Genomic DNA, 17,548 nt, shown 5'->3' with positions numbered 1-17,548 from the left:
TCCCTGGTGAAGAAAACACCCTTCACAACAGTTGGCCAGATCAACACTCTCCAGGAGGTAGGTGTATGTGTGTCAAAGTCAACAATCAAGAGAAGACTTCACCAGAGTGAATACAGAGGGTTCACCACAAGATGTAAAGCATTGGTGAGCCTCAAAAACAGGAAGCCCAGATTAGAGTTTGCCAAAATACATCTAAAAAAGCCGTCACAGTTCTGGAACAACATCCTATGGACAGATGAGACCAAGATCAACTTGTACCAGAGGGATGGGAAGAGAAGAGTATGGAGAAGGAAAGGATCTGCTCATGATCCAAAGCATACCACCTCATCAGTGAAGCATGGTAGTGGTAGTGTCATGGTGTGGGCATGTATGGCTGCCAATGGAACTGGTTCTCTTGTATTTATTGATGATGTGACTGCTGACAAAAGCAGCAGGATGAATTCTGAAGTGTTTCGGGCAATATTATCTGCTCATATTCAGCCAAATGCTTCAGAACTCATTGGACGGCAGGGCCGGACTGGGGATACAAAGCAGCCCTGGAAAAAAAAAAAAATTATGCCAGCCCCATAAGTCATTGCGCCATATATTGTCGCATGTAATATGTAGGGCTATGTCTTGCCAACCCAGATGATTAAGTGATATATATATATATATATATATATATATATATATATATATATATTGCTTTTTCTAATATAAAATATTGGTCCTTTCAGAGTAAAACATTTAATTATACAGTAAGCATACTCACATGCAGACACAGACAATCTCACTGACACACACAAGCTCATTGATACACAGCCTCATAGACAAACAATTTCACTAATATACATAAGCTCATTGACATAAAAACACAAGCTCACTCACTAGCAGGTGCACACACACACAGCTTAATGTAGTGGTTCTGGTGTCTATAGCCTGTCCCTGCAGGCTTTTGAATGTAAACACTGACTTTTCAGAGAAAAGGCAGTGTTTACATTGCTTCCTAGTGACACCTCTAGTGACAGACACTCAGACGGTCACTAGAGGCGCTTCCTGTGTCAGTGCAGATTGGCTGAGATCATCAAGCTTGATGATCTCAGTCATAGAGGCAGAGACCAGCACGACGTTGGAAAAAAAAAAGGTGAGTAATACACTATTTTTAAAAACACACACAGACACCACAACTGACACACACACACCACGACACACACACACACACACACACCACGACAGACACACACACACACACCATGACAGACACACACACACCATGACAGACACACACACACCATGACAGACACACCATGACACAGACAGACCCACACACACACCATGACAGACACACACACACACACCGTGACACAGACAGACACACACACACACCATGATACAGACACACTGTGACACAGACACACACACACACGACACAGACACACACCATGACACAGACAGACACACACACACCATGACCCAGACAGACACACACAGCATGACACACACACCATGACACAGACACACACAGCATGACACAGACAGACACACACAGCATGACACACACACCATGACAGACAGACACACACAGCATGACACAGACAGACACACACATCATGACACACACACCATGACACAGACACACACAGCATGACACAGACAGAAACACACAGCATGACACACACACCATGACACAGACAGACACACACAGCATGACACACACAGCATGACACACACAGCATGACACACACACCATGACACAGACACACACATCATGACAGACAGACACACACAGCATGACACACACACCATGACACAGACACACACACCATGACAGACAGACACACACAGCATGACACAGACAGACATCATATTCCGGCCCCGGTCTCATTAAGCTGCACGCGAGGGAGGGGGAGCAGAGACAGAACAGCCTGCTCCCCCAGCGGCCGCAAGAAGAGCTTCCTCTGCGGCCGCTATCCAAGCTCTCCATGCGTCCGACATCCAAGCTCTCCATGTGGCCGACATCCAAGCTCTCCATGCGGCCGCCAGCACAGCTATCAGTCTGCCCACCCACAGGTACCAAAAAGTATGTATGTCAGTGGGAGTGTGTGTGTGTCATGCTGTGTGTGTCTGTCTGTGTCATGCTGTGTGTGTCTGTCTGTCATGGTGTGTGTGTCTGTGTCATGGTGTGTGTGTCATGCTGTGTGTGTCTGTCTGTCATGATGTGTGTGTCTGTGTCATGGTGTGTGTGTCATGCTGTGTGTGTCATGCTGTGTGTGTCTGTCTGTGTCATGGTGTGTGTGTCATGATGTGTGTGTCTGTCTGTGTCATGCTGTGTGTGTCTGTCTGTCATGGTGTGTGTGTCATGCTGTGTGTGTCTGTCTGTGTCATGCTGTGTGTGTCTGTGTCATGGTGTGTGTGTCATGCTGTGTGTGTCTGTCTGGGTCATGGTGTGTGTGTGTCTGTCTGTGTCATGGTGTGTGTCTGTGTCGTGTGTGTGTGTGTCTGTGTCACAGTGTGTCTGTATCATGGTGTGTGTGTGTGTCTGTCTGTGTCACGGTGTGTGTGTGTGTGTCTGTCATGGTGTGTGTGTGTGTCTGTCTGTGTCATGGTGTGTCTGTCATGGTGTGTGTGTGTCTGTCATGGTGTGTGTGTGTCTGTCATGGTGTGTGTGTGTGTGTCTGTCGTGGTGTGTGTGTGTGTGTCGTGGTGTGTGTGTGTCAGTTGTGGTGTCTGTGTGTGTTTTTAAAAATAGTGTATTACTCACCTTTTTTTTTTCCAACGTCGTGCTGGTCTCTGCCTCTATGACTGAGATCATCAAGCTTGATGATCTCAGCCAATCTGCACTGACACAGGAAGCGCCTCTAGTGACCGTCTGAGTGTCTGTCACTAGAGGTGTCACTAGGAAGCAATGTAAACACTGCCTTTTCTCTGAAAAGTCAGTGTTTACATTCAAAAGCCTGCAGGGACAGGCTATAGACACCAGAACCACTACATTAAGCTGTGTGTGTGTGCACCTGCTAGTGAGTGAGCTTGTGTTTTTATGTCAATGAGCTTATGTATATTAGTGAAATTGTTTGTCTATGAGGTGTGTATCAATGAGCTTGTGTGTGTCAGTGAGATTGTCTGTGTCTGCATGTGAGTATGCTTACTGTATAATTAAATGTTTTACTCTGAAAGGACCAATATTTTATAATATTAAAAGCAATATATATATATTATATATATTGCTTTTTCTAATATATATATATATATATATATATATATATTTTTTCTAATATATATATATATATATATATATATATATATATAAATAAATTAAAATGTGTATATATATATATATATATTTTTGGGCTTTTCCCTTAATATTAGCTCCAGATATTGACTGGGTTTTTTAAAGTTCTATATATATATAGAACTCACCTTTACTTTACCCTACTTCCTCCCCCCTACAGCCCTGGACCCCCAGTGGCAAAATCACAATCGGGAGTCTTTGCGAATTCCCTAGACGTTGACAGTGATGCTTTAAAGAGAAACTCTTTAAGTACAGTGGAAAAAAAACACATAGAACAAATTCTAGGTTTGTTTTGGTTCAGAACTTTCCAATTAAGTTCTAACTTTGGCTAAACCACATTACTATATATATATATATATATATATATATATATATATATATATATAATTGTATCATATTTAGTTTTTATTTATTCTGGGTAACTAAGGATTTCCCATTTTTAAATTGTCCTTGTAGTCACAGTTTGCACATTATAATCACTGTTAATCATTATTTTGGGTCTACCGAGGACAAATAGTGATTTTAACCCTTCTTCCATAGACGTTGGACAGGCGTATGCTTGGAGTGGCCACGTGACAGTATCCATAAGAAAATTTGCAAGACTGAATACTGAAGTTAAATGTTGACCAACGCTTCCTTTTAGTAAATGCCCCATTTGTTTTATTTATTTCTATAGATGTTAAAACATTATTGGCTTTGTATTCTACATTTACTTTTCTGCCATCTAGTGACAGAAGACAGGATTGAGCATAGGTTATTAAATTGTAGCAGCTTTGACAGTGAGCAGAGGAAGAATTCTACCAGTTTGGCTATTTTTCTAAAAGTTTGGAAACAATGCCCAAAATAATTTAATTGTTTTAAAGCAGATAATTGCTGCAAAAATTAATTAACAAATGCACAAATATTGTCAAAAGAACCACTCTCTTTTCACCCATAACTTGTGGTTAGTGTGGTGCTTTTTCCAATCAAATGCTTCTCCTGGTGAAGCACTGAGGATAAATTAAATCTCTGATTAAGTGGTTATAATGTGTATATGCCTTTTAACCCCTTTAGTTCCAGAATTGTGTATACTCATTTTTTCTTTCATGTAGTTTGCAAAATGAATTTTATAAATGAAGCCTCACTCAACCTCATTTATAATCCAGAAATGATTACCAGTCTTTAAGGAATTCACTAATATGTCAGATGCAACTAGCCAGTCATTTAATAGGTGCAAGTATGCTGAAAATGTCATACAACAAATTAAAATTCCACAAACACTTTTTTTATTCCATTTGATAAAGCCTTAATTTGGCAAAATGCATTGTAGATTTTTAATTGAATTATATTGTATGCAATAAAGTATTTTTGGCCAACTTTTTTTTTGTGTAGCCATACATTGTATTACTTTATTGTTTAATCTATTTATCTTTTGTATTTGGCATCCGGATCACCAACTTCGGAGACATGCTGTACACTGCGAGCAGTCCTTCTGCTCCATAAACTTTAAGTAGGGGTTTTATCTTTTAACCTACACCTATACTTGCCTAAGGAGAGCACTATTGTGTTTCTTTTCTCTTTTGGATGGTTTACACGGAATGTACTTTGCTGCAGACGGGCAAGTGCAATCCAGTTGTATTACCTACAAATGGGGTTCTATGCCACTGTGTGCTGTCTATACTAGAGCTAGTCCAAGCTCTATAAAAGGTGAGTTGGCAATCACTTATTTCTGTGTCGTCCGTGTCCCATCTAAATTAGCATTTAAAACTATTGGAGTTTCTCCTGTGTTTCTTCTTGCCTTTACATATTAATACGGCCCCATACTATGATAAGACGTTTTGCCCAATTTTACTAACAAGAAAAGAACACAGACTTATTGTTACTGCTGCTAAATTTCTCTGTTCTATTTTATTAATATTTTCTGCAACTATTGTTGTTTCATTATGTTTGCACTACCTGTCATTTCTTTTTTTTTTAGACAGTGCAGAAAGGTTTATGCATACAGTATTTGATCCCCTGCTGATTTTGAACGTTTGCCCACTGACAAAGAAATGATCAGTCTATAATTTTAATGGTAGGTGTATTTTAACAGTGAGAGACAGAATAATAAAAAAAAAATCCAGGAAAACGCATGTCAAAAAAGTAATAAATTGATTTGTTAAAATACACCTACCATTAAAATTATAGACTAATCATTTCTTTGTTAGTGGGCAAATGTTCAAAATCAGCAGGGCATCAAATACTTGTCCCCCTCACCGTATAAGTTGTATATAATATTAATAATTTAGAGAACACTCACAAGCCCAGAGCCAATATATGCCCTTGGCTTGAGTGTTAAACAAAGCAGGACATTTTCAGTAGGCCCTAAGCCTTCTTCTAGTTGGTATAGTGTAGCTGTTGCTCTATTAAAAAAAAGAATCATATGGAACAGTACTGTAGAATGCAAACAGGATAAGTAGAAGAATAGATGCACTCAGGTGATTCGAAATGGTTAGTAGGCACACCCAGTTTTTGCTCAAGAATTCAGGAATCTTGCACCTTGTAAGTAGTAAACATAATTTATTGATAAAAAAATAACAATTGAATAAAACAAGTATTTAAATAAAAATATAATAAAAATAAAATCCACATAATCCAATGTCTAATGACAAAAAAGACCAAAATGCTTTCGCCCTTATATAAGTCTCTCTTTTAAAATGCCTGCATTTCCTTTCTTCTGGTCCACCTATCTTCCGTAATGCCACATTTGTTCCACTGGGTATAGTTCTGGTTTTATACATACATAAAACAAGTGGAGCTTTTAGATTTCAGCAGGCGTTCTGTAAAAGTAAAATACATACAGAAAATAGTGCAATATGTCTATAACACAGTATATAGAAAAGGGTTAAAATATTTGTCAAACTCACAAGCCTGGAGTCATACCCTCATATGACTCTGGTGGTATAAGCCTCTGGACCATTTGGGGGTTGTCCAGACCCTTCTTTGGCAGCGTGCTGGATGTTGAGTAATTCCTTTGGTGTCTTTCTGACTGGTTTCCAAAATAGGAGTAAGTACCCAGTGTGTCAGGATTTAAAAAACGATTTATTCCAAAGAAATATAAAAACAAGATATATATATAATAAAAAATACTTATCCCAGGTAATACTGGGTAGACTCAATAGTCTCAAGTTCAAGTAGATAGTCCAAAACGCGTTTCGCCTTCTCATAAGGCTTCCTCAGTTGGCTGTTCTGTGTTCCGTCTGTTCCAGTGGCTTTTTAAATGCCTTGTTTGCCGGTTTCACAAATGTTGTCGTTTACTTCCGGTTTCGGCACTTCCGGTTTCGGCACTTCCGGTTTCGGCACTTCCGGTTTCGGCACTTCCGGTTTGCGTCCTTTTGGAACGCAACGTGCGTTCCAACATCAGTTTCGTCGTTGGACTTCCGTGTGTGGGCAATTCGACAAGCTTTATTGACATAAGGAAGTGTCCATGTGCGAGAAATACTTCATATAGGAATAATTTAAGTAGAGAAGTTCGTATATTCAGAAAATTGGTACAGTATGGACTCATATATATAATATAATATTCATACTAATAAAAAATTAATTTAAAAGGTGGTTCTTTGCATTTTTGATAAGTGGACAAGCTGGGTCTACTAAAAAAAAAGGGATACACATATAAAGGAGGTAAAAGCATAATAAATACTAAAATGCATATTAATTCATAAAGTGACATAGTTCAAAATCTTTGTTTAGCCCATATGGTATCATGGTATTAAAATTGAAGATAAATTTCATTTCCTCCTTCCCTATCTTTCTAATATAGTCTCCTCCTCTCCAATCTTTTGATACTTGCTTTATTGCACTAAAGAACATTCCTTCAGGGTTTTTTTGGTGTATGATTCTGAAGTGATTGGAGACGCTATGTGACTCCAATCCATTTTTAATATTTCTTGTGTGTTCAGCCACCCTAATCTTAAGGCTTCGAATTGTACGGCCTATGTAGAGGAGGTTGCAGGGACATTTTAAAACGTAAATCACCCCCTTAGAGTGGCACGTGAGGTGATCTTTTATGGTAAATTTCCTATTAATAAAGGGTTCTAGGTCTGTTATGTGTCTTTTTTTATTTTTAGTGTTCTTGCACGCTAGGCATTGCCCGCATCCATAGAATCCTTTATTCATTGTGAAAAAGTTTTTCTTTATTTTTGTTTCTCTATTGCAACTTTGTACTAAGGTATTTTTTAGATTCTTGGCTCCCCTGAAAATTATTTTTGGTTTATCGGGCAGGATATTCTTGAGGACTGGATCGTCTCGTAAGATATGCCAGTGCTTATTTATAATTTTATTAATTTTCTTGTTGTTACCATTAAAATTGCATATAAAAGGAATGTTATTACTACTCCATTTAGGGTCTTTCTTTTTGTTTTTGTATACCAGAAGTTCCTTCCTCGGTATTTTTAGGACATTTTCTAGGGCTGCCTGTAGTGAAGAATTAAATAAAATATTGGACAAGAACCCTAGTGAGGACATTAAAAAGAAATTTGATGAGTTCATCAAGAAAGGTTTAGAAAAGGAAATATTGACCGAACAAGAAGCAGACTATTTATCCACCCCTTACCCAAAAATCCCTGTATATTACCACCTCCCCAAAATACACAAGAATAGAGACAATCCTCCAGGGAGGCCCATTATATCTGGAATAGACTCCATCTCTGCTAAAATCTCTGAATATTTAGACCATCTATTGCAACCTCTGGTCATCCAAAATCCCGCTTATTTAAAAGACACTATCCATATTTTACAAATTTTAGAGGAGACACCTTGGAAGGAAGGGAATTTTTTAGTCACATGTGATGTGACTTCGTTATACAGCATAATACCTCACGAAAAGGGATTGGAAGCCGTGCAATATTTTTTAGAAAAACACAATTTTAAAAGAGAACAAGTTTTATTCATTTTAGAAGGTATACACCTTATTTTAACCAACAATTTTTTTTGGTTCAATGAAGTTTTTTACCTACAGGTTAGGGGGACGGCGATGGGCACCAAGTTCGCCCCCAGCTATGCGAACCTGTTCATGGCGTATTGGGAAGAACAGCACGTATATCAAGGACACCCATGGGGATCGAACTTGGTGAACTATCGCCGTTATATAGACGACATATTTTTTATCTGGACAGGAAATGCTATGGACCTCAACTCCTTCATTTCCTATTTAAACACTAACGAATGGAACTTAGTTCTAACGGCACAGATCAACACTCAACACATCAATTTTTTAGATCTAGATATTCATATAACAGACATGAAGATTGCAACCAAAAATCACTTTAAAGAAGTAGATGCGAACGGCTACATTCGCAAGGAAAGTTGTCACCACACTCCTTGGTTAACCAATGCACCCAGAGGACAGTTCCTAAGAATTAGAAGGAACTGTTCGAGTGACCAAGATTATTTAAGACAAGCCAATAAGATCAAAATTCAATTTTTACAAAAAGGCTATGAGGATTCTTCACTACAGGCAGCCCTAGAAAATGTCCTAAAAATACCGAGGAAGGAACTTCTGGTATACAAAAACAAAAAGAAAGACCCTAAATGGAGTAGTAATAACATTCCTTTTATATGCAATTTTAATGGTAACAACAAGAAAATTAATAAAATTATAAATAAGCACTGGCATATCTTACGAGACGATCCAGTCCTCAAGAATATCCTGCCCGATAAACCAAAAATAATTTTCAGGGGAGCCAAGAATCTAAAAAATACCTTAGTACAAAGTTGCAATAGAGAAACAAAAATAAAGAAAAACTTTTTCACAATGAATAAAGGATTCTATGGATGCGGGCAATGCCTAGCGTGCAAGAACACTAAAAATAAAAAAAGACACATAACAGACCTAGAACCCTTTATTAATAGGAAATTTACCATAAAAGATCACCTCACGTGCCACTCTAAGGGGGTGATTTACGTTTTAAAATGTCCCTGCAACCTCCTCTACATAGGCCGTACAATTCGAAGCCTTAAGATTAGGGTGGCTGAACACACAAGAAATATTAAAAATGGATTGGAGTCACATAGCGTCTCCAATCACTTCAGAATCATACACCAAAAAAACCCTGAAGGAATGTTCTTTAGTGCAATAAAGCAAGTATCAAAAGATTGGAGAGGAGGAGACTATATTAGAAAGATAGGGAAGGAGGAAATGAAATTTATCTTCAATTTAATACCATGATACCATATGGGCTAAACAAAGATTTTGAACTATGTCACTTTATGAATTAATATGCATTTTAGTATTTATTATGCTTTTACCTCCTTTATATGTGTATCCCTTTTTTTTTAGTAGACCCAGCTTGTCCACTTATCAAAAATGCAAAGAACCACCTTTTAAATTAATTTTTTATTAGTATGAATATTATATTATATATATGAGTCCATACTGTACCAATTTTCTGAATATACGAACTTCTCTACTTAAATTATTCCTATATGAAGTATTTCTCGCACATGGACACTTCCTTATGTCAATAAAGCTTGTCGAATTGCCCACACACGGAAGTCCAACGACGAAACTGATGTTGGAACGCACGTTGCGTTCCAAAAGGACGCAAACCGGAAGTGCCGAAACCGGAAGTGCCGAAACCGGAAGTGCCGAAACCGGAAGTGCCGAAACCGGAAGTGCCGAAACCGGAAGTAAACGACAACATTTGTGAAACCGGCAAACAAGGCATTTAAAAAGCCACTGGAACAGACGGAACACAGAACAGCCAACTGAGGAAGCCTTATGAGAAGGCGAAACGCGTTTTGGACTATCTACTTGAACTTGAGACTATTGAGTCTACCCAGTATTACCTGGGATAAGTATTTTTTATTATATATATATCTTGTTTTTATATTTCTTTGGAATAAATCGTTTTTTAAATCCTGACACACTGGGTACTTACTCCTATTTTGGAAACCAGTCAGAAAGACACCAAAGGAATTACTCAACATCCAGCACGCTGCCAAAGAAGGGTCTGGACAACCCCCAAATGGTCCAGAGGCTTATACCACCAGAGTCATATGAGGGTATGACTCCAGGCTTGTGAGTTTGACAAATATTTTAACCCTTTTCTATATACTGTGTTATAGACATATTGCACTATTTTCTGTATGTATTTTACTTTTACAGAACGCCTGCTGAAATCTAAAAGCTCCACTTGTTTTATGTATGTATAATTCTATGTTTTAAGTGGTGTAGGGGATACCACTTTACAGGTGTTTTTGAGCTAGTACACTATACCTACTTCCACGTTGTGCATATTTTCTGTTGTATATTCTGCACTCATCAAACCCCTAGCACATAGTGGCGGTAACAGATAGACTGTTAAGTATCCTCTACAATATGGCCTTAATTGAATGTAGAGATTACTCCACCAACAATATTGATCTAATGTTTGTATCCACGGATAATTCTCCAATTGAAACAATATATGTTGATACAGATAATTGTAAATACAGTCTGGAAAAAGCCCTCATCAGAGAGATGAAAATAAAATGGGAGGTAGCTACCTTAAAGAAATATGTAAGGGAACAAATTACCCCAAGAGGCCTGAGATTCCATAAGAATCCCTCATTTGATAGGGAGGATGAAAGTTTCATTACAGGATGGAACAAAATGCTAGAAGGCTTTGCCTTTAGCACCATAGGATACATCGTCTCCAAACGAGAAGGAACCCTTCTACAATTGGATAAAGAAATAAAAGATTGGAAAGACAAAATTAGTAACACAACAAACCCAGAGATATTTAACCAAATAATGAGGGATTTAAACAATAAAGTAGAAAGAATAGAGAAAGAAGTCATTGACATAAAAAAGAAGAAATACCTTAGAGATATAAATGATTACAAAACTGAGAACATATACCCCTCTAAAAAGTCAAAACCCCAATTTAACAACCAAAAAAGAGAACCACATAAGAGACAAAATCCTTATATACCAAATAGGAGACAAAATGAGTATAAGAGAGAAAATACCTATGCACTAAATAGGAGACAAAATAATTATACACCAACTAGGAGGCATATAGAAAAAAGGAGAAGCAAGTCCCGTAGCAAAAGCAGATCAGAAAGTAGACAAAGGGAATACATCCCGATAGCTCACCACCAACCAACAAGGAAATACCACCAGAAACAGGAAAGGTATCACAACCCACAAAGATGGGAAGACCGTAATAACACATACTCCTCCCCTCCAAAATTCACTAATCACAGGAACTTCAGCCAAGGGACACGACCAAAATCTCCAGATAGGGTAGAAAGGAAGAACTTCTCTCCATTAAAACCAACCCACTATAGAAGCTACAGTCAAGTCGTACGATCAAACCTCCCAGAGAGAAGAGAAAGGAGATACTCAACGCGAGATGAGAAGGAGAGAAGGAAGCTAGAAGATAGATACTCCACAATAGCCCAGAATAAGGAATTTGCCGTAATAGAAGAAGAACCAGGTACATCAAAACAGGGACAAGTGGCACCGAGTTTTTTTCGGAAGGACCCCATCCACGAGAGATTGAAGGAAACACGCCAAATCAAGATATGGGAGTCCCCTGGCAAACGACAGAGGTCAACAACAAAAGAAAGAGAAGCAGCAGAAGAAGAAGAAGAAGACAGACACAAGGAGAAGAGAGGAAAGAGGTAGAATTTAATGGTATCTTTAATTTAACAGGGACGGAATTACCAAAGGAGGATATTGAGGTCTTACAGAGGGGGCTCAAGTTTGCCCCTACTGCAGACCTCAATAAGTTTGATTTCTATATAGACATCAACAAATTCATCAGGCATCTCTGCCTAAAAAAATTCTTCTTTGACAAAGAGAATAAATCAGATGAGGAGGCAATATCAGAGTACATACACACTAACCTCAAAACAAAATCAGAATTCTTTCCTAAATACCTCATTTCGGATGAAATAAAAACGTTTGAAATAATGGTAATGAAAGAAATTAAGAAAATAAAACCATTGAATAAATATTCCCAGAATTTGTCTATCAAAGAAAGAAAAGCAGTAGAACAATTACAACACAACAAAGAAATTGTTATTAAACCAGCGGACAAAGGAGGAGGGGTAGTTGTCACTACAAAGAGTAAGTATCTGCAAGAAGCAGAAAGAATATTGTCAGACCCAGAGACATATAAAATATTGGACAAGAACCCTAGTGAGGACATTAAAAAGAAATTTGATGAGTTCATCAAGAAAGGTTTAGAAAAGGAAATATTGACCGAACAAGAAGCAGACTATTTATCCACCCCTTACCCCAAAATCCCTGTATATTACCACCTCCCCAAAATACACAAGAATAGAGACAATCCTCCAGGGAGGCCCATTATATCTGGAATAGACTCCATCTCTGCTAAAATCTCTGAATATTTAGACCATCTATTGCAACCTCTGGTCATCCAAAATCCCGCTTATTTAAAAGACACTATCCATATTTTACGAATTTTAGAGGAGACACCTTGGAAGGAAGGGAATTTTTTAGTCACATGTGATGTGACTTCGTTATACAGCATAATACCTCACGAAAAGGGATTGGAAGCCGTGCAATATTTTTTAGAAAAACACAATTTTAAAAGAGAACAAGTTTTATTCATTTTAGAAGGTATACACCTTATTTTAACCAACAATTTTTTTTGGTTCAATGAAGTTTTTTACCTACAGGTTAGGGGGACGGCGATGGGCACCAAGTTCGCCCCCAGCTATGCGAACCTGTTCATGGCGTATTGGGAAGAACAGCACGTATATCAAGGACACCCATGGGGATCGAACTTGGTGAACTATCGCCGTTATATAGACGACATATTTTTTATCTGGACAGGAAATGCTATGGACCTCAACTCCTTCATTTCCTATTTAAACACTAACGAATGGAACTTAGTTCTGACGGCACAGATCAACACTCAACACATCAATTATTTAGATCTAGATATTCATATAACAGACATGAAGATTGCAACCAAAAATCACTTTAAAGAAGTAGATGCGAACGGCTACATTCGCAAGGAAAGTTGTCACCACACTCCTTGGTTAACCAATGCACCCAGAGGACAGTTCCTAAGAATTAGAAGGAACTGTTCGAGTGACCAAGATTATTTAAGACAAGCCAATAAGATCAAAATTCAATTTTTACAAAAAGGCTATGAGGATTCTTCACTACAGGCAGCCCTAGAAAATGTCCTAAAAATACCGAGGAAGGAACTTCTGGTATACAAAAACAAAAAGAAAGACCCTAAATGGAGTAGTAATAACATTCCTTTTATATGCAATTTTAATGGTAACAACAAGAAAATTAATAAAATTATAAATAAGCACTGGCATATCTTACGAGACGATCCAGTCCTCAAGAATATCCTGCCCGATAAACCAAAAATAATTTTCAGGGGAGCCAAGAATCTAAAAAATACCTTAGTACAAAGTTGCAATAGAGAAACAAAAATAAAGAAAAACTTTTTCACAATGAATAAAGGATTCTATGGATGCGGGCAATGCCTAGCGTGCAAGAACACTAAAAATAAAAAAAGACACATAACAGACCTAGAACCCTTTATTAATAGGAAATTTACCATAAAAGATCACCTCACGTGCCACTCTAAGGGGGTGATTTACGTTTTAAAATGTCCCTGCAACCTCCTCTACATAGGCCGTACAATTCGAAGCCTTAAGATTAGGGTGGCTGAACACACAAGAAATATTAAAAATGGATTGGAGTCACATAGCGTCTCCAATCACTTCAGAATCATACACCAAAAAAACCCTGAAGGAATGTTCTTTAGTGCAATAAAGCAAGTATCAAAAGATTGGAGAGGAGGAGACTATATTAGAAAGATAGGGAAGGAGGAAATGAAATTTATCTTCAATTTTAATACCATGATACCATATGGGCTAAACAAAGATTTTGAACTATGTCACTTTATGAATTAATATGCATTTTAGTATTTATTATGCTTTTACCTCCTTTATATGTGTATCCCTTTTTTTTTAGTAGACCCAGCTTGTCCACTTATCAAAAATGCAAAGAACCACCTTTTAAATTAATTTTTTATTAGTATGAATATTATATTATATATATGAGTCCATACTGTACCAATTTTCTGAATATACGAACTTCTCTACTTAAATTATTCCTATATGAAGTATTTCTCGCACATGGACACTTCCTTATGTCAATAAAGCTTGTCGAATTGCCCACACACGGAAGTCCAACGACGAAACTGATGTTGGAACGCACGTTGCGTTCCAAAAGGACGCAAACCGGAAGTGCCGAAACCGGAAGGGCCGAAACCGGAAGTGCCGAAACCGGAAGTGCCGAAACCGGAAGTAAACGACAACATTTGTGAAACCGGCAAACAAGGCATTTAAAAAGCCACTGGAACAGACGGAACACAGAACAGCCAACTGAGGAAGCCTTATGAGAAGGCGAAACGCGTTTTGGACTATCTACTTGAACTTGAGACTATTGAGTCTACCCAGTATTACCTGGGATAAGTATTTTTTATTATATATATATCTTGTTTTTATATTTCTTTGGAATAAATCGTTTTTTAAATCCTGACACACTGGGTACTTACTCCTATTTTGGAAACCAGTCAGAAAGACACCAAAGGAATTACTCAACATCCAGCACGCTGCCAAAGAAGGGTCTGGACAACCCCCAAATGGTCCAGAGGCTTATACCACCAGAGTCATATGAGGGTATGACTCCAGGCTTGTGAGTTTGACAAATATTTTAACCCTTTTCTATATACTGTGTTATAGACATATTGCACTATTTTCTGTATGTATTTTACTTTTACAGAACGCCTGCTGAAATCTAAAAGCTCCACTTGTTTTATGTATGTATAATTCTATGTTTTAAGTGGTGTAGGGGATACCACTTTACAGGTGTTTTTGAGCTAGTACACTATACCTACTTCCACGTTGTGCATATTTTCTGTTGTATAGTTCTGGTTTTGTTGCTTCCAGTCATAGCAAGTCCTTTTCTGCATAAAATGTTACACACCGCTGCGTTCCACTTTGGCTCATACTGAATGATCATCATTGATGTTTGGAGCACATTGAGCGTTCCATTAGCTGAATGGATCCTATCCATGACGTGTTTGGAACGCATCTTGCATTCCATTTCTCAAAAACTTAGTTCTTTCAAGAAATATCAAGTTCCAAAGTATATTGTCCCTACAAAAGTACATCGTATTAAAACCATTTATGGGACCTAATGTAAAAAAATAAAAATAACAATCAAACACATAAAAGATAGAAATACCTGTTTAACCCATATAAAGTGCCATCAGTGGGTTAAAGTGTATTAGAAAATCTAAAGTGCGATCATGTCATAAAATGTTAAGTGAAGCCATGCCAACACAGTGTTAAGGATAGTAATCCTGAACAAAGAGGAAAAAATTATAATAAAAGGTATTTTTATTATATATATTAAAATATATATTTTTAGAAAATGGCACATCTTGAACTCCTTGTTTTAAACCATGTGGAACCATTGTGTTAAAGTTAAACAAACTTAATTTCTTCGGTTCCTATCGTTCTGTTGTCATTCCCTTCTTTTCCATCTCTTTTTATAAATTTTAGTGCACAAATAAAAGAGACCTTCAGGATTCTGGTTATGAACTGTTTAAAAATGTTGGGGAACATAGTGTGTCTCCAATTTATTCCTAATGTTTCTTACGTGCTCGACCAACCTAGCCTTCAGACACCTTATAGTTCTTCCAGTATATAATAAATTACAAGGGCATTTAAGTACATAAAAGTCTCCCTTTGAGAAACAAGTCAGGTGATCCTTAATGTTAAAATCTTTATCAATATATTACTTAATGTCTGTTATGTATCTCTTCTTGCGAGGTATAAGCCACATCCACACACTGACACTCATATGCAGATGCACATACACACAGATGCACACAGTGACAAACCTACAGATGTAAACACTACATACATACAGCGATAGACATAAAACACAAACAAGTAAAAATTTTGAGCACCCTCCAGTTTCCTACCGTTTGGATTCAGGAGGGTGGCTTCTTCTGACTGGGGCTGGTGGGAGTTATGTGCTTGCAACGTTCGCTCCGCCCCCTCCTCTCTGCCGCCTGCACTCTGTGTCTCTTGTGCGGCTCTGTCACTGTTCGCTGGGAGGAAGTGACAGGTTCTCCCTTCCTTCCAGCACTGCGATCATTAAAGGGGACCAATCGAGCTGTTAGAGCGCTGCAGCGCACAAACTGGTCCCTGATGGCACATATTCATCTGGTGGCCCCAAGTGCAATGGCCACGGCCTGTGGGCCACCTTATGTGCGTATCCTTGTGGGAGCCGATTCGTCCCCCGGGGGTACACGTACCAGAGGTTGGGAACCGCTGCTCTAGTACATCTCACAGATGCTCAACCAGATTGAGATCTGGAGAATATGGAGGACAAGGCAACACCTTGAACACTTTGTAATTTTCATGAAAAATTCCTGAACACTTTTTGCAGTGTAGCAGAGTGCATGGTCCTGCTGAAAGAAGCCTTTGCCATCAGGTTACACCATTGCCATGAATGGGTGTGCATGGTCTGCAACAATCTCTAGGTAGGTGGTACATGTCAGAGTAACATCCACATGGGAAGGGTTGAAGGTGACAGTGTGGGAGTGAGGTGAGAGTGACAGTGTGGGAGTGAGGTGAGAGTGACAGTGTGGGAGGGTGGTGAGGGTGACAGTGTGGGAGTGAGGTGAGAGCGACAGTGTGGGAGGGTAGTGAGGGTGACAGTGTGGGAGTGAGGTGAGAGTGACAGTGTGGGAGTGAGGTGAGAGTGACAGTGTGGGAGGGTGGTGAGGGTGACAGTGTGGGAGTGAGGTGAGAGTGACAGTGTGGGAAGGTGGTGAGGGTGACAGTGTAGGAGTGAGGTGAGAGGGACAGTGTGGGAGGGTGGTGAGGGTGACAGTGTGGGAGGGTGGTGAGGGTGACAGTGAGGGAAGGGAGGGATGTGAGGTTGACACCACAATGCAATTGCCGGAATATTTCTGTGAGAAGAATGTGCTGCAATGTCGGCGATGGCCACCAGGGTGTGCAATGCTCTAAGGCCGTGCTTGGAAAACTTGTAAGTGCCTGAGCAGTGCATGTCAAGGGGTGAGATGGGATGTTGCAGCATGTCCCTGCCTTCTCCACTAACAGAATCCACGTGGGAGGAGCAGGAGCTACAGGACAAGCAGATAGAAGATTGGCAGTAGGAACCGTGTGTGTGTGTGTGTGTGTGCATGTATTCAGCAGTGTGTGTGTATGTATTCAGCAGTCTCTGTGTGTGTATTTAGT

This window comes from Pelobates fuscus, chromosome 1 (assembly GCF_036172605.1).
Source record: "Pelobates fuscus isolate aPelFus1 chromosome 1, aPelFus1.pri, whole genome shotgun sequence".
Lineage (NCBI taxonomy): Eukaryota > Metazoa > Chordata > Amphibia > Anura > Pelobatidae > Pelobates > Pelobates fuscus.
This window is presented reverse-complemented; position numbering follows the sequence as displayed.